At 35.2% G+C, this 16,717-nt stretch overlaps 2 pseudogenes; one reads left to right on the forward strand and one right to left on the reverse strand.

Moving 5' to 3' along the window:
* Window positions 1-4,055: 4,055 nt before the first annotated feature.
* LOC141562011 (E3 ubiquitin-protein ligase RNF146-like) lies at window positions 4,056-5,240 on the reverse strand (annotated as a pseudogene).
* A 5,428-nt stretch (window positions 5,241-10,668) lies between these two features.
* On the forward strand, window positions 10,669-16,232 carry LOC141559477 (S-adenosylmethionine synthase-like; annotated as a pseudogene).
* Window positions 16,233-16,717: the final 485 nt, after the last annotated feature.

The raw sequence follows: 16,717 nt of genomic DNA on the forward strand, positions 1-16,717 counted from the left end.
CTAACAATCTACCAGACTTAATTACTTTTTGTAAGTTGTCTGGAGTTCAAGTAAATACCAAATCCTGGCCCACCATCCAGGACCTCTCCCTCCTTTGGAATCCTATGTATTGTTGTGACTATTCAGTTATTTGACTCTTTGTAGGGTTTCTTGACAAAGAAACTGGAGTGATTTGCCATTTCCTTCTCCAGCTCATTTTACAGAAGAAGAAACTGAGGAAAACATGATTTGCCCAGGGTCTAGTTAGTGTCTGACTCCAGGCTTGATCTCAAATCATTCTGACTCCACACCGTGGATTCTATCTACTGGTCTACCTACTAAATTTTTGCCACTTTTTAGGCTTCAAGTGAGAGACTTCTGTGCCTCAGTCCTCCATTCCCCTTCTTCCCTGAGGGGCTGGATACTTATGCAAATACAATTTCACCTTTCCCTATCTTTAGAGAGCAAGAAGTGACAGAGGCAAAGATTTATCATTTGTCAAGGATAATAGGGACCAAAGTGGAGTTTAATTCAAATGACTGTATATGGTTGATCCTGGTTTGGGGTGGGGCATCTATTTGACCCACCACACTTTCCCCTTGTATTTTTTTACATCTTTGTATTTCCCCTTGTATTTTTTAATATTCTTAGTAAATCAGCTAGGATACATTTGGCACATCTGTCCAGATCCCCAATTCTGGGAAGTTCTCTGAAATCCTAGAGACCATCAAGCGTTGTCATTTCAACTACCTCCTTATTTGGCTTGCACTAGGAGATCTCAACAAAGTACATGTGGTTCAGTTCTTAATGACTTCCTAAAAACGCTAAAAATCATTCATCACAGATCTTAGACAATCCCCAAATTAATTAGACAAAACCCCATATTGGATCTGGATTATAATCATCTGATATACAAAGTTACATAAGTTCAACAAATGGTATTTTACAATGTTTATCACAGGCTACTGTTTGTTTAGTACTTATAAGGATTTGTTTCAACTAAAGCCACTAGAAAAACATTGCTTATAGATCCAGATGACATTTGCATTTATCTCTGGTTGCTGACTACTTGTGGGCAGTTTAGTTTCATTTTCCTTTTGGTAAGGGTCCCTTTCAATCCTAGTATAATTTTGGATGATCATAGTGGTCAATAGACTATGGAATGGTTCTTTTGTCTTAATAGCCATTCCATCCACCTGCTGTTCTACTCTCACTAAAGCATTCTCTACTGCTCTCTCTGTGTGATTTGTTGATCTATCTAAGCCTCAATAACTTCCTCAAAATGTATGATTTTAGCTTCGGCTCAAACCACCCTATACCATATTGTTTTGATATTAAAGATTATGGAAAACAGCAGAGGAAACATGTGACCAGGGAAAGGAAAATGCTGCCTCGATATTTTTAAAGTAGAAAATGGAATCTATTGCATAGGCCAGTGACCTTGACTTTGATAACTGGCAATATTTTAGAAAAGATTTTTAATTGTCTAGTGAACACCTGGAAAAGGAAGTGATGATCACAAAGGTCCAGTTTGACTTAATAAAGATCAGTCCATTCCAGACTAACTTAATTTATTTTTTTCTGATAAGATTATTCAGTTGCTAAAAGATGCTAAACTATTTTTATGGGAAAATGATAAGACGAATAGTTGATAGTACAATTAAATGAATTTAGAGTTTGGATGTCTAGATTCATTAATGATTATTTGTCAGTTTGGAAGATCTCCTTTGTAGTGCATCATCTTTACTTGATCCTAGTTATTAATCATTGTTATCAATGTTTTTGATAAAAGCCTTTATAGCATACTTGTCAAAATTTCATGGTAGAAATCTAAAAAGAGATAACTAGGGATGATTGAGTCTGGATGATCAAAATAGATAGATAGATGATAGCTAGATGACAGATATAGATATGTAGATAAGCTAGAATATAAAACTGAATCTAATAAGATTATATTTAATAAACACAAATTTTAAGTCGTAGTTGGGTTCAATAAATTGACCACAAATACAAGATCGAAGATGCATAAATAGACAGCAATTTATCTGAAAATGTTCTGAAGGTTTTAATGTGTTTAAAATATAATTCAAATTATAAATGTTTACCAAAAGACTGGCTGACAGCATTAAGTGGTATAGCTTCCAGAAAAAAAGGAAACAACAATTTTTTTGTATTCTTCCCTTCCAAGACTGTGCCTGGCATATCAAGCTCTTGGCACTAAAGTTTAAAGATTTTGAGTCCATTCTATCTAAGTATCGCCAAGAGGAAATTGAAATATTTAGATCAGAGGAAGTCTTAAGGCTTTTTATGATAGATAGCGGTTAGTGAGATAGTGTGCTTTACCTGAAAGTAGTAATACCTGAGTTCAAAATCTCAAATATTTATTATCTAGGTGATTCTGATCAAGTTCTTTATTGTTGTCTGCTTGAAAGGTGGCAAAAGAGCCAGCACACTGCCTGCGGCCCATGGGCAACATTCAAGGATATCCCAAAGAGTAGCACTGGATATTGGGCATAGGTTCTCTATGAGGTTTCAGTTTGTTGTTAGATCATTTCAGATTACTCTTTCTGATAATTTTTGGGTTCAAATCTGACCTTGGGAAGATGAGCCTTCTTAACTTTAGGTCCAGCACTCAATTCACTGTACCATCTGTTACGAAGTTTCACTTACTGGAGAGAATATGTGAGTTCAACAGCAAGCCCAACAATCAAGGTAGGTAGAGGAAGAAAGAAAATGTTTGAGCAACAAAGCAGGAGGATCTGGGTTTCAAAGAGCATATTTGGGAATCAGCATTGCACAATGCTTTAATGCTTATGTTTTGGAGCCCTTGCACAAGTTTTGCCTCATAGCACTCAGAGTACAGATACCTGGGGATCTTCTTCCCAAACTGACAAATTATCATGAATGATTCCAGACATTCAAGTCATTCTAAATTCATTTAACTACACTATCAACTATTCGTCCCATAATTTTCCCGTAAAAAGAATCTGAGTTACTGTAACAAACCCTTTGTTAAAATTTAGCCATATTATAGCTACAGAATAATCTTATAAAAAAAAAAAAAGGAAATAAGGTTAGACTGGAATGAGTTGTTCTTCATTAAACTAACCTGGACCTTTGTGATCATCAATTCCTTTTCTAAATGTTCACTAGAGGTAAAAAAAAAAAAAAAAAAAAAAAAAAAGGATGTTTCAACAGATAATATTGTAAAGCACTTTGCAAACCTTCAAATAAATGCTACCTATTAATAAGAATGTTTAAGTATTTGAAAAGGAAGAATACAGGGGGTATTTGGGAAAACTAGCAACTCTAATGTGAGAATTTACCAAGTCCTTTTCTGGGCTGTTCATCTACCTTTGGTGTCTACTTGGCACTCAACTCTCATCTGTGGCTCCAAGAAGCTCTAGCATGTGCAACCACCACGACTAGTAAACCATTTCAACATATGAGTTTAACTAGGTTGGAGGTAACTGACAGGTCTCAAATGTCAGTGAATTATCCAAACATATTATGATTTCCCCCAATGGAGTGGGTGAATGAGAACAATGTCCAATGGCCATGAATTTGGGGGAAGCAGGTGCTGTGGAAAACTTAGAGCTTGGTCAAACAGTGAAGACACCAAGATCATCCACTGCATCCCTGGCCATCATCTAATTAACTTGACTTTTGTCTTGCCACTAAATTTCAGTGACTTTAGAAGAAAGAGAGAAGTTGACAACTTTGGACAATTCTGCTTCACTTAAATCTAATTTATGTGCCAGTGAAAGACATCACCTATACTATTTTACCATTTTTAGATCCCTTTGAAGGACGGTAGAATTTGAAGTAATAAGGAGAAGATGAAAGATGAATGTAGCAAAATGGCACAATGAATAGAACCCTGGGACTGGAATCAAAAAGACTTGTGTTCAAATCCCAACCACACAGTAGCTATTTGATCCTGAGTAGGTCACTTATCCTGTTTGCCATAATTTTCTCCACTGTAAAATGGGGATAACAATAGTTTTACCAATTCATAAAGATTAAATGAGATCAATAATTGTAATTATTAATATTTTTGCTTAGCACAATGCCTGTCATAAAAAAGGTGCTATATAATAGATTATTAATATGAACAAAAGCATAGAGCTTAGAATAAGCAAGGCATGCATGTAAACTTCAGTTACTGTAAATTGTCCTTCAGCCCTTTTAGACCTTTTACTAGGACTTACTGTTCTACCTCCTGCTGCACGTCTATCAGATGCTGTCTGATTTACATTTGGAACCAAATATCTCTGCTGAGCTGAAGATAAGAGTTGTGCAATATGAACAGATACATCCTCACTATCATTACTAGCATCTGATTATGTTTTCTCAAAGGAGGCATCTGGGGCTGATACCCTGCCTGAAGATAATAATTCCTGATCTTCTTCTCCCTCCACCCTGTAACTTCTTTCAGCCATGCTGTCTCCACTGATTTGCAAATGAACAAAAAAATCCTCTACAGAAATGATGCAAACATCAGGTGAACATGTTGCACAGTTTGTTAACTGGCTGTCTAGTAAAGTTAAGAATCCAATAGGAGTAGACACCAGAGACATCTTTCAGAGACATCACAGAAAGCCCAACCTGGTCTAATAAATTATCTACTTCATCTGCAGAGCTCTCTCTTGCTAAATTAATCACATTAGAATCACAGTCCAGCTTAAATCCAGCCCTCCTCTTCTTTGGTATGTCTATTATATTCCATTAAATTTTCCTGCATTGTCCACTATCATTTCTCCTGCATTGAACCATGCTTTCAAGATCAGTAACATACAGAAACCCAGAAAATAGCATTTCAGGAGAAAGCATCTTCCAGCTCCAGAATTCATCCTGCTGCTACCATCCACTTCTTCCTTCATGATCCTAGGCATGTTCTCCATTGCCTCTACTTGCTGCTTTTAGCTCCTCTGGTGATAAAATAGTTGGCTTGTCAAGCTCCCTTTACATAATACATGCTTACAAGAAAGACTGACAGGGTGAACACATATTTTCAGACAGATGGCGTATTCAGGGATGGTAGGAGAAGGTCCAACACTGGAACAGAACTCATTTGCCTTCCTGTTTGTGGAAAGCATATTTACTGTGTGACCATTTTCACCATAGTCAACCATCCTCAGTCAAGATTTAAGTCCAACCTTTGACACATAATGTCAACATAATTCTGGGAAAGTCACAACCTCTCACTGCCCAACTTTGGGGATTTTCCTCACTGGGAGTTCTTAATACTTATATTTCTATTATAGATTCCACTGATATCTATTATAAGAATAAAACATCTTTTTCAGGCAGTTAACAAAGTTAAAGTACTTTTTTTTCATTATTAGTTCATTCTTTGTGTTGCAAAGGAAGGCCCTACTTACATTAATTTCTCTGGGAACTAGCATTATTAACTTTATATCACCACAACCTTAAAATGACATTATTATTGTGAGGAGTATGAGAAGTTAGGTTTCCATAGATATTGTCAAAACAGGATGGAGGGAAGGATGAAATATCTCATTATTTCCAACCAATCACTTTATTAGTCAAACAACAAAGTTCCCTACAAAAGAGTTCAAGCTGAAACTGTTCTAAACTGGCTGGGGTCAATGATGGGGTACAAGCCTTTTGACACATGGAATGGGCAATTAAAGAAGATTGTAAATCTGGCCAATTATAACTCTGACTGAAAATTCTACCAATTGTGACTCTGTAAACCTGACCAATTGTACCTAATTGATTGTAAATCTGACCAATCACCAATTCACAAAAGAACTGAGCACAGTGTGGAGATAATTATAAAGTAATAGCTTGGCCACTAGGGAAATTTCTCAGTAGAGTAAATGAAAAGTAGAGTTATAAAGGGAAAGTGTTTGGACTTAGATTGCTTGCATCTGTATTAAACCAAAACCAGCTTGATTATATCTTAAAAATAGAATTAAAATCAATTTTCAATATTACATACAAAAAAAAAATAACTCCCCAACAATTAGAAGCTAATGGTTCTATGACATGTCAAGAAATACCAAAATAATCTCAAAATATTTAAAAAAAACAAAAGAAAATGTGAAGTATTTTACAGCAAAAACAACAAACTGACCTGAAAACAAATTGAGGAGAGGTACATGATATCCATGAAGAAAAAATTGTCCAGATCCCTTAGATCTGAAGGACAATGTAGAAACTGGAAGAATCTACCAATCACTCCCAAGAGGAAATTCTAAAATGAAAGCTTCCAGAAATATGATAGCCAAAATCCAGAGTCAAAGAAAAAAATTAAGAGAAGTGAGAATGATAGAATTGAAGTAAGGATACTACAGAAATCTAGCAACTGCTACTTTGAAGAAATGAAAAACTTAGGGTATGGTTTCTAGAAGATAAATGATTTAGAAGTTTACAACCAAACATAACTTACCAGGAAAATTGAGTACAGGAGGGAAATATGCATCTTTTATGAAATAAAGAAGTTTTAAGCATTCCTGATGAAAAGACCAGAACTGAGTAGAAAATTTAATATACAAACACATAAGCCAAGAGAAGCATTAAAAAGTAAACATGAGCAAGCAATCACAAAAGATTAAAAAAGCTTAAAAAAGTAAATGATACACATAACCACTTAGATCTCTTATCATCCAGGGTCATAGAAGGAATCTAAGGACTCAGGAATGACCACATTAAAATGAATTATCTTGCTATGACTCTTCTTAAGGAAATGTGTCCATATGCTGAGGAAGGCAGCTATTCCAGGAATTTACTCATATTTAACTAGTTGTTCTCTAAATAAATAAATTTTGGGAAATTAGTCAAGCACAAAAATAATATTAAAGTTCCTCTGTGAACTCAAGCTTTGTTTTTTCATTTAGGCATAAGGACAAAAGGGAAATGGCAGCAATCCTAATATAGTACAATTCATTTAACTATTCTTAGGGAGAAAAGTATAGTGAATAAGAACATAATTATTTTAAATTAAGATTAGATATATATTGAACTTGGTGCTTTGCTTACCATTACCATATATTTGAAGATGAAATAATTTATCTTTATTACCACGTTCTATCCTATTGAGCAAATTCTAAATAAATGAGAGCTTTTACTTATGAAATTTTGTTTTCTTTCCTGTGGAGTCTATGGGAAAAAATAAACAGATCATAAGAAAAGAAACTGAAAGACCTGGAAAACTATCAAATATTGGTCTATCAAGAAAATAATTAGAAAGGCTGACAAATTCAACAAAGCAAATACTTCCTCTGTAAAAATGTGTAATTATACATTCTAATACCTTTTAGGGTAGCCTAGGTAACTCAATGAAAAGAGTATCACACCTGGAGTCAGGAAGATTCATCTTTTTGCGTTCAAATCTGTTCTCCTACACTTATTAACTAGATGACCTTAGGCAAGTCACTTAACTGTTTGCCTCAGTTTTTTTCATCTGTAAAATGAGCTAAGAAGGAATTGCCAGACCACTTCCATACTTTGCCAATAAAACTCCAAATTGGGTCACAAACAGTTAGACGTGACTGAAAAAATGATTGAACAACAAGAGCAACAAATACCTTTTAAGGAAAAAAAATAACTTTAACTTGAGAGTTTTTATAAGAACCAGGAAATGGCTCTTCATCTATTTATATCTGTCTTCATTTGCTTTGGATATGCTGTAAATTTCGTGTTGTTTAGGCTAAACCTAAAAATACAAAAGTGGTTTTACTTAAATCAAGTCAAGCATTCTCACTCAAGTCATAAACCTAAAAAGGGACATAAGTTTAACTTCTGCCAAATCTTCTTTATTTATTTCTTTATTATATGATACAATATGTACAATATATTAACACACAAATTCATTAGAATTTACAGATTTTTACAAGAGAAATAGCTGATAAAATTAATGATACAAAACAATACTTCAAATGTTAATTCTCAGATATTTTATTGCTCACTATTACTACAAGTCTAAACAGGTAGATTAAAATAGAATATTGAATCAATTTTTGGATATTTCAATATACAAATATTTTGGGCTGAAAGGACTATGGTCTAAAAATGCTAGTTTTGCTAATTTTTTTTGCACATAACACTTTATTTCCTTTCTCCATGTTCTCCATGACTAACTGTTCTTTACACCTGTAATACCCTCTCTTTCTGCCTTCTCTTCTTGCTATCACTGATTTCTATCAATGCTCAGCTCAAAGTTTTTTGGAATAGCTTTTTCCTAGTTCCCCTAGCCACTAAAGTCTTTGAAAGAATTACTTTCCTTCTGCTTTGTATATGTTTTTTAGTATATGTTTATTTACATGTGTATCCCTTATTGGCATAAAAGCTTTTTCAGGACTGAATTGTTTGGAAGTTTCCCCTTTCTTTGTATTTTCAATGTTTATTACCAGAGTTCTAAGTGCTTTATAAATATTTATTGAGTAATTGACAGACAATATGATGCTTTTACTTTGGTTTCTTTGTGATCTTAAATTTTTCTTCTTTCACATTTAACACTTGACTTTCCAATTCCTTCAACATTTTTCATAAGTTTTAATTTTTCCTCCTTTACTAGATATGTACCTATGGAAACATCACAACATCTCTGATTGTCATTTTATTCATCCATAAAATGAGACTAATAATAATAGGAAATATTTTGTAGGATTTTTGTAAGGTTCTAATGAGATAAATTATTTGAAAGACTTTGTAAACCTCAAAGTACTACGTATATATGTCTTTCTCATTATCCAACCATTCTTCAGTCATATCTGAATCTTTATGACCTCATTTTAAGATTTTCTTGGCAAAAACCTAGAGTAGTTTTTCATTTCCTTCTCTAGCTCATTTTTACTGAAGAACTGAGTCAAATTGGATTAAGTGACTTGAATTAAATGACACTGTCACATAGCTGGGGTCTGGGGCCAGATTTAAACATATGAAAATGAGTCTTCCTGACTCTATGCTCCATATATAGAGGATGTGCTAACTACTTGCCCCTTTTCATGACTCAGTGCCTACTAAACTCTGACTATTAAATTACATTTCATAATATTTGGTTTGTGGTTTCCATACCACCTTTTAATAATAATACAAGGATTTGTCATTTTTTAAGGATTTTTTAAAACTGAAATTAACATCCTTCTTCTATGGATGCAAACAAATTTCTACTACTTTCTATTCTGTATATTTTGTTCATTCGTGTTCTATTCTTCATAATCCCATTTGAAGTTTTCTTGGGAAAGATACTGCAGTGACTTGCCATTTCTTTCTCCAGATCATTTTACTAATGAGGAAACAGAAACAAACAAGGCCAAATGTCTTGTCCAGGATTATATAACTAATAAATGTGTGAAGTCAGATAAGAATTTAGAATTTAGGAAAATGAGTCTTCCTGACTTCAGGTGCAGCATTTATCCACTGAATCACCTACCTACCTGCCAAGAATACACACACACACAGACACACAAACACACACACAGACACACAAACTCTTATGTGTAATGGGCTTTAAGATTCAATAAACTTCATACCTCATTTTCCTTATTCATTTTCAACCCTTTTCCCAAGTCAATCAAGCAGTACATTTTGATATTCTCTCTTAAAATACTGAAATTGTAACACCTCTATCATTAATCAACTATCTATTTAATAAATATGATAACTATTATTAGAGAAACTTCTTTTTCCATAATTGTTCTCATCTCTTATTATATCATATACCAGAGTTACCAACTATGTCTATTAACTGTATAATAAGTAATCTTAATAACAAACTAAAACTTTTTATAATGTACCAATTGAAAGAAAGATCTTATTCAAAGTCATTTGTAGCCGTCATTACAATGACTGACCTTAATTCTAGAAGCCCAGGCCCAATATTCACTTCTCTCAAGAGACCAAGTAAAGTCTCTTTCCATGAATTATCTTCATGTTTCTTCTCAAGAAAAGATAAATTCAGTTTTCCCAGGAAATACGTTCTCTTAATCCTTTCCCTCTGGTTTCCTCCTTGAACCCTCATACTAAAAAGTCTTTTCAGATTGATACAAATTCTGTCACCTTAGATAGACTGGGAAAGACAGAGACAAAGATCAAATTTTTTTTAAAGGAAAATATTCTCAGTGGAAGTTGCTTGCTTGAAGTAGGCTCCAATGATGCCTTTGAAGAGAAATGTGAGTCTTAGTATCTTTAAACCAGTGTGTGCCAATGGGTAGTACTTTAGGGATATGGGCCTGGCAGGATGGAGGTGATGGTGGAGTGGAGGGTGATTGGTCAGCACTTCAGGGTAAATTAAAACATGTATGGAAGCAAATGTGAATGAGAAAAATCATGATCTACCCTGAGTTGGAGAAGTATACGAGCATTTTAATTAATAGCTTCATCACCTACAACCACCGTTTCAGCATCTGATCCTCTTTTTTGCTAAGGGGCACTCAAGACTAAAATTCAGAAAAAAACTATGGCTGCCTATCTTTTCTGTCTTTCTTTTCTTTTATTCTCTTTATTTTTATCTCTGATGGGATCATGGGCAGAAGACAAACTTCCTTATATTCCTCTTGCTTCAATCAACTTTTATTGAAAGTAAGAAATTGTTGGTTCTACCTGCACCAGAAGAGAAGGATCTTCAAGTTCAAGTTGTCCACTTCTGTCTCCAGCTCCTGCCATCACCACCTTCCATGCACCTTCCGCCATCTCCAGCTGCCATTCCCTGCCTCATCTATGAACGCAAAACTCAACAGCTTCAGTGAGATCTTCATCAAGGAAGGCACTTTACTCTTCGCTTTGGAGTTTGTGGGACAAGAGCAACCTGATAAATTTATGACCAGAGTAGTGATGCAGTCCATGATGCCCACCTTCAGCAGGACCCTGATGCCAAAATTGCTTGAGAAACAGTTGCTAAAACTGGAATGATACTACTTTTTAAATTGGAGTAAGTTTATATATATTTTAATACATATTGCTTTATGAATCATATTGGGTGTGAAAAAATCAGAACAAAAGGGAAAAACCATGGGAGAGATTAAAAAAAAAAAAAAAGGAAGTGGACATAGCATTTGTTGATTTACATTCAGTCTCCTTAGTTCTTTTTCTGGATGCAGATGGCATTTTCTGTCCAAAGTCTATTGGGATTGCTTTGGAACTCTGAAATATTGAGAAGAACCAAGTCTTTCATAATTGATCCCCACACTTTCTTGCTGTTTCCGTGTACAATGTATTTTTGGTTCTGCTTGTTTGGCTTAGCATCAATTCATATAAATCTTTTCAGGCCTTTCTATAATCAGCTTGTTCATCATTAAAAAAAATAATATTCATTACCTTCATGTACCACAACTTGTTCATCCATTCTCCAATTAATGGGCATCCACTCCTTTTCCGATTCTTTGCTACCACAAAAACAACTGCTACAAACATTTTTGCACATGTGGGTCCTTTTCCCTCCTTTATGATTTCCTAGGGATACAAACCTCATAATGGCTCTGCTGGGTCACAGGGATGCACAGTTTGATAGCTCTTTGGGCATAGTTCTAGATTACTCTTCAGAATGGTTGGATTATTTCACAACTCCAGCAACAAAGCATTAGTGTCCCAATTTTCCCACATCCCCTCCAATATTTAGCATTATCTTTTCCTCTCATCTTAGCCAATCTGAGAGGTATGATATGGTCCTCAGAATTGATTAAATTGGCATTTCTCTAATCAATAGTGATTTAGAGTATTTTTTCATATAACTATAAATGGATTTAATTTCATCATCTGAAAATTATCTGTTCATATCCTTTGAACATTTATCAATTGGAGAACGACTTGTATTCTCATAAATTTGACACAGTTTTTTATATATTTTAAAAATGAAACCTTTATCAGAAATACAGGCTGTAAAGATTTCCCCCTAGCTTTGTACTTCCCTTTTAATCTTGTTTTTGTTGGTTTTGTTTGTACAAAACCTTTTTAATTTAATGTAATCAAAATTGTCCATGTTGCTTTTCATAATGTTCTCTAGTTCTTCTTTAGTCATAAATTCCTTCCTTCTCCAAAGATCTGATAGGGAAATTATCCCTTATTCTCCTAATTTGTTTATAGTATCCTCCTTTATGCCCAAATTATGTATCCATTTTGACCTTATTTTGGTGTGGTGTGGGAGATATAGGTCTATGCCAAATTTCTGACATTATTTTCCAGTTTTCCCAGAAGTTTTTATCAAATAGTGAGGTCTTATTCCAGAAAATAGAGTTTAGGGGTTTATCAAATACTAGATTGCTATAGGCCTTGATTATTGTGTTGTATCTAATCTATTCCACTGATCCACCATTTTATTTCTTAGCCAGTACTAAATAAATTATTGCTGATTTGTAAAATAGTTTTAGATTTGCCATTGCTAAGACACTATCCTTTGTTTTTTTTTTTTTTTCTTTAATTCCCTTGATATTCTTGACCTTTTGTTCTTCCAAATGATTTTTTTAAATCAACATTTCCCCCCTTCTCTTGCCTTTTCCCCTAATGTTTCTGCCCTGGATTCTATCCTGTCCCTCTCTTTTCTTTTCCTCTTTCTCCTCCTACTTCTTTATAGGATTAAATAAATTTCTATACCCAACTGAATGATTAAATTATTCCCTCTTAGAACCAAAACTGATGAAATCAAGCGGCAGACAATACTTATCAACCTCCCTTTTTCCCCTGGTTTGTAATAGGTCTTTTGAGCCTCTTAATGTGAACTAATTGTCCCATTGTACCTCCCTTTTCCTCTTTTTCCAGTACAGACCTTTTTCCTACACTTAATGTTTTTTCTTTAACGTCATCACATCAGGGACCATTTACCACACCCTCAGTCCATGTGATGATCCCCTCTGCCTGCCCCAGTGACAGATACAGTTCCCAAGAGTTACAGATATTGTTTTTTTTATTTAGGGATATAAACAGTTTAACTTTTAAATATATATATATACATATATATATATATATTCCCCTGTGTGCCTTTTTATGGTCCTCTTGTATCCTATGTTTGTAGATTAAAGTTTATATTTAGTTCTGTTTTTTTTTAGTAGAAATGATTGAAAGTCTCTTACTTCATGCCTCTCCTGAAAGATGTTACTGAGTCTTGCTGGTTAGTTAATTTTTTATTGTAATCCTAGGTCTTTTATTTTTGGAATATGGTATTCCAGGCCCTCTGATCCTTTATTATAGAAGCTGCCAGATCCTGGGTCATCCTGACTGTTGCTCCTTGTTATTTGAATTATTTTTTGTCTGGCAGTTTGCAGTATTTTTTTTTTTTTTTTGAGATTGTAATTTGGGAGTTTCACAAGTTTTCCTTGGGATTTTCCTTGTGAGATCTCTTTCCAAAGGTGATTGATGGATTCTTTCAATGAGAATTTCCCCCTCTGTTTCTAGAATGTTGGGGCAGTTTTCCTTAGTGATTTTTTTTTTTTTTTTTTTTTTTTTTTGGTCATAGCTTTCAGGTAGGCCAATAAATTTTAAGTTGTCTCTTTTGGATCTATTTTCCAGGTAGGCTGTTCTTCCAATGAAGTATTATTTCACATTGTCTTCCATTTTTTCATTCCTTTTAGTTTGATTGATTCTTACTGTCTCATAAAGTAATTAGTTTTCATTTGCACAGCTCTAGTTTTTAATGGGTGATTTTCTTCAGTTAGCTTTTGTTTGTCTTTTTCCATTTGGTTTATTTTACTGTTTAAGTGTTGTTTTCTTCAGACTTTTTTTTTTCCCTTCCTTTTCCAAACTGTTCTCTCTCATGAGTATCTCATTTCTTTTCTCATTTTTTCTTCTATCTCTCTTTTTGCCTTTTGAAGTCTTTTATAAGCATTTCCAAGAAGCCTCTTGGGCTTCAGATCAATTTATCTTATTTTTTGAGATTTCTTCTGTGGACATTCTGTCCTCTCTGAGTTTGTATTTTGGTCTGCCCTAGCACCATAGTAGCTTTCTATGGTCTAAGGTCAGTTTCCACCTCATTTTCTTTCCTTTTCTTTTAGTATTCTCTCTCTCTCTCTCTCTCTCTCTCTCTCTCTCTCTCTCTCTCTCTCTCTCTCTCTCTCTCTCTCTCTCATTCTCTCTCTCTCTCTCTCTCTCATTCTCTCTCTCTCTCTCTCATTCTCTCTCTCTCTCTCTCATTCTCTCTCTCTCATTCTCTCATTCTCTCTCTCTCTCTCTCTCTCTTCTGTCTCTGTCTCTCATTCTCTCTCTCTCTTCTGTCTCTGTCTCTCATTCTCTCTCTGTCTCTCATTCTCTCTCTGTCTCTCATTCTCTCTGTCTCTCATTCTCCCTCTCTCTCTCTCTCTCTCTCTCTCTCTCTCTCTCTCTCTCTCTCTCTCTCTCTCTCTCTCTCTTTTAAACTTTTAAGGTGGAACTCTGCTCCCCGGGGTAAAGGTGGTGCTCTCCCAAGCTTCCTGTGCAGCTCTAAACCTTGGCTTTCAGCCCAGGGGTCCCTTGTGTTTGTAAGGGGTAGCTTGGCTGCTTTTTCCAGGAAACAGCTTGGTTTCCCAGAGTTTGCCTTCGAGGCTGGTACTGGAAGTTGCCCCACTAATTTGCCCCTCTACTAAATCAAGTTTGAGTGTCTTAGTTGCTGATTTGCTAAGATTAAGACCCTCTCACCAGCTTTCCCAGAATCTATCTGACCTGAGTTGAAACCCTTTTCATCCCAGTGAAAGTGACCTTTCTTGAAGTTTTTTTCAGTCTACCTTGAGCTGGAGATTGGTTTCATTCCATCAGACTCTGTTCAGAGGCTTAGTTTCATGTGGTTTTCGAGGGAAACTGGAAGAGCTTGAGCAGCTCCAGGCTTTACTGATATCTTGGCTCCACCCCTGGAATGATAATACTTGCTGGTGAAATCACCTTCAGAATTGTGGGAACTGAGTGTAGTTCACAACATAGAATTTTCACTCTTTTTGTTGTTGTTTGCTTGCATTTTATTTTCTTTCTCATTTTTTTCCAGTTTGATTTGATTTTTATTGTGCAGCAAGATAATTTTATAAGTATTCATGCATATATTGGATTTAACATATATTTATACCATGTTTAACTACTTGCCATCTGGGGTGGAGGAAGGGGGAAATTGTAACAAAAGCTTTTGCAAAGGTTAATTTTGAATTATCCATAAATGTGTTTTGAAAAATAAAAAGCTTTAAAAATAAATAAATTTGGTCTCTACTCAAAAGAAAGAAAGGAAGGAAGGAAGGAGAGAGGGAAGGAAGGAGAGAGGGAGGAAGAAAAGAAAGAAAGAAAGAAAGAAAGAAAGAAAGAAAGAAAGAAAGAAAGAAAGAAAGAAAGAAAGAAAGAAAGAAAGAAAGAAAGAAAGAAAGGAAAGAAAGAAAGAAAGAAAGAAAGAAAGAAAGAAAGAAAGAAAGAAAGAAAGAAAGAAAGAAAGAAAGAAAGAAAGAAAGAAAGAAAGAAAGAAAGAAAGAAAGAAAGAAAGAAAGACACTTCCAGAGCTGCTGTTGACTATCAGAAAGTGGTTAGGCTATGATAATTCTTCCAAAATGTTTGATTAGCCTTGGAATAGAAGTCACCAGACATTGCTCAAGGGGTTCATCTAGAATCAATGAAGAAGAAACTGGTGTAGGATACCAAGTTATACTACTGATGAAATTGAAGAATGTATGCCTTTAACTTGCTGCATTGCAGTGCAATGGAACTTTGTCTTGGTTATTCCCTGATCCCCAAATCAGGTCATCGTGCCATGTATGCAGAATCATGGTGCTGTTTTCCCTAAAGTTCCATACAATTGTGATATTTGTTCAACATGATGAAGATGCATGTGTTAATGAAACGGGGGATGCTCTAAAGGAGCTGTTGTGCCTGCAAAATACTTGGATAATGCAGATTTACCATCTGCAACCTAGTGGCAGATTTGTCATTGATGGGCTTCAGGGTGATGCTGATCTACTGGAAGGAAGATCATTGTGGATCCCTATGATGATTAGGGTGGTCATGAAGGTAGTGCTTTCTTGGGAAATGTGGACTGTTCAGCTGCTTATGCTGCCCTTTGAGTGGCAAAATCCCTGGTTAAAGGTGGTTTGTGCCCCAAGGTACTTGTTCAGGTTTCTCAGCTATTGCTATTTTCCATCCATTGTCCATCTCCATTTTCCATTATTGGCACCTCTCAGAAGAGTGAAAGAGAGCTCCTAGATATTGTGAAGAGGAATGTTGATCTCTGCTCTGGGGTAATTGATGGGTATCTGGATCCAAAAAAGTCCATTTATCAGAGGACTGTAGTCTATGATCATTTTGTTAGGGACAGCTTCCCATGGGAAATGCCTAGAAAGTTTAAATATTGAAAGTGTTAGGCTTTCTTCCCTCAGATTTGATGGTGTAGGTTATAGAGAAACCTTCAAGCTCTGAGGGAAATGGCCCTTCTCCCTAAACTTCTCCTGTTCTCTTTTAAGTCTTGATGAGTTGCAGTCACTCTTTTCCAATGATCTGATTTTCATTTTTATGAGGACTATAAGTTGGTCTTTGCTATTTTGTCTCTGGTGTTTTCCTCACCATTATAATGGTTTTAGCGAGCACAGATGATCCGTGTAACTGCCTAGAGATGAGCAGATAGCTCTGTCTAGAAAATGATGCTTTAAGACTGAATCTTTGCATCCCATCACCCATCTTGAAAATCTTAATTGCATTGACTCTCCCATCAAATGCTGAGAAATATCCTTGTAATGTACACGTCAAGTACTTGTAGTTCCATTTATAGCTTCTGTCCAACAATGCCATTGCCTTGTCAGCATGATTTTGTAACGTCGAGCTCTATTATGAATGTGAATGA

This window comes from Sminthopsis crassicaudata, chromosome 3 (assembly GCF_048593235.1).
Source record: "Sminthopsis crassicaudata isolate SCR6 chromosome 3, ASM4859323v1, whole genome shotgun sequence".
Taxonomy (NCBI): Eukaryota; Metazoa; Chordata; class Mammalia; order Dasyuromorphia; family Dasyuridae; genus Sminthopsis; species Sminthopsis crassicaudata.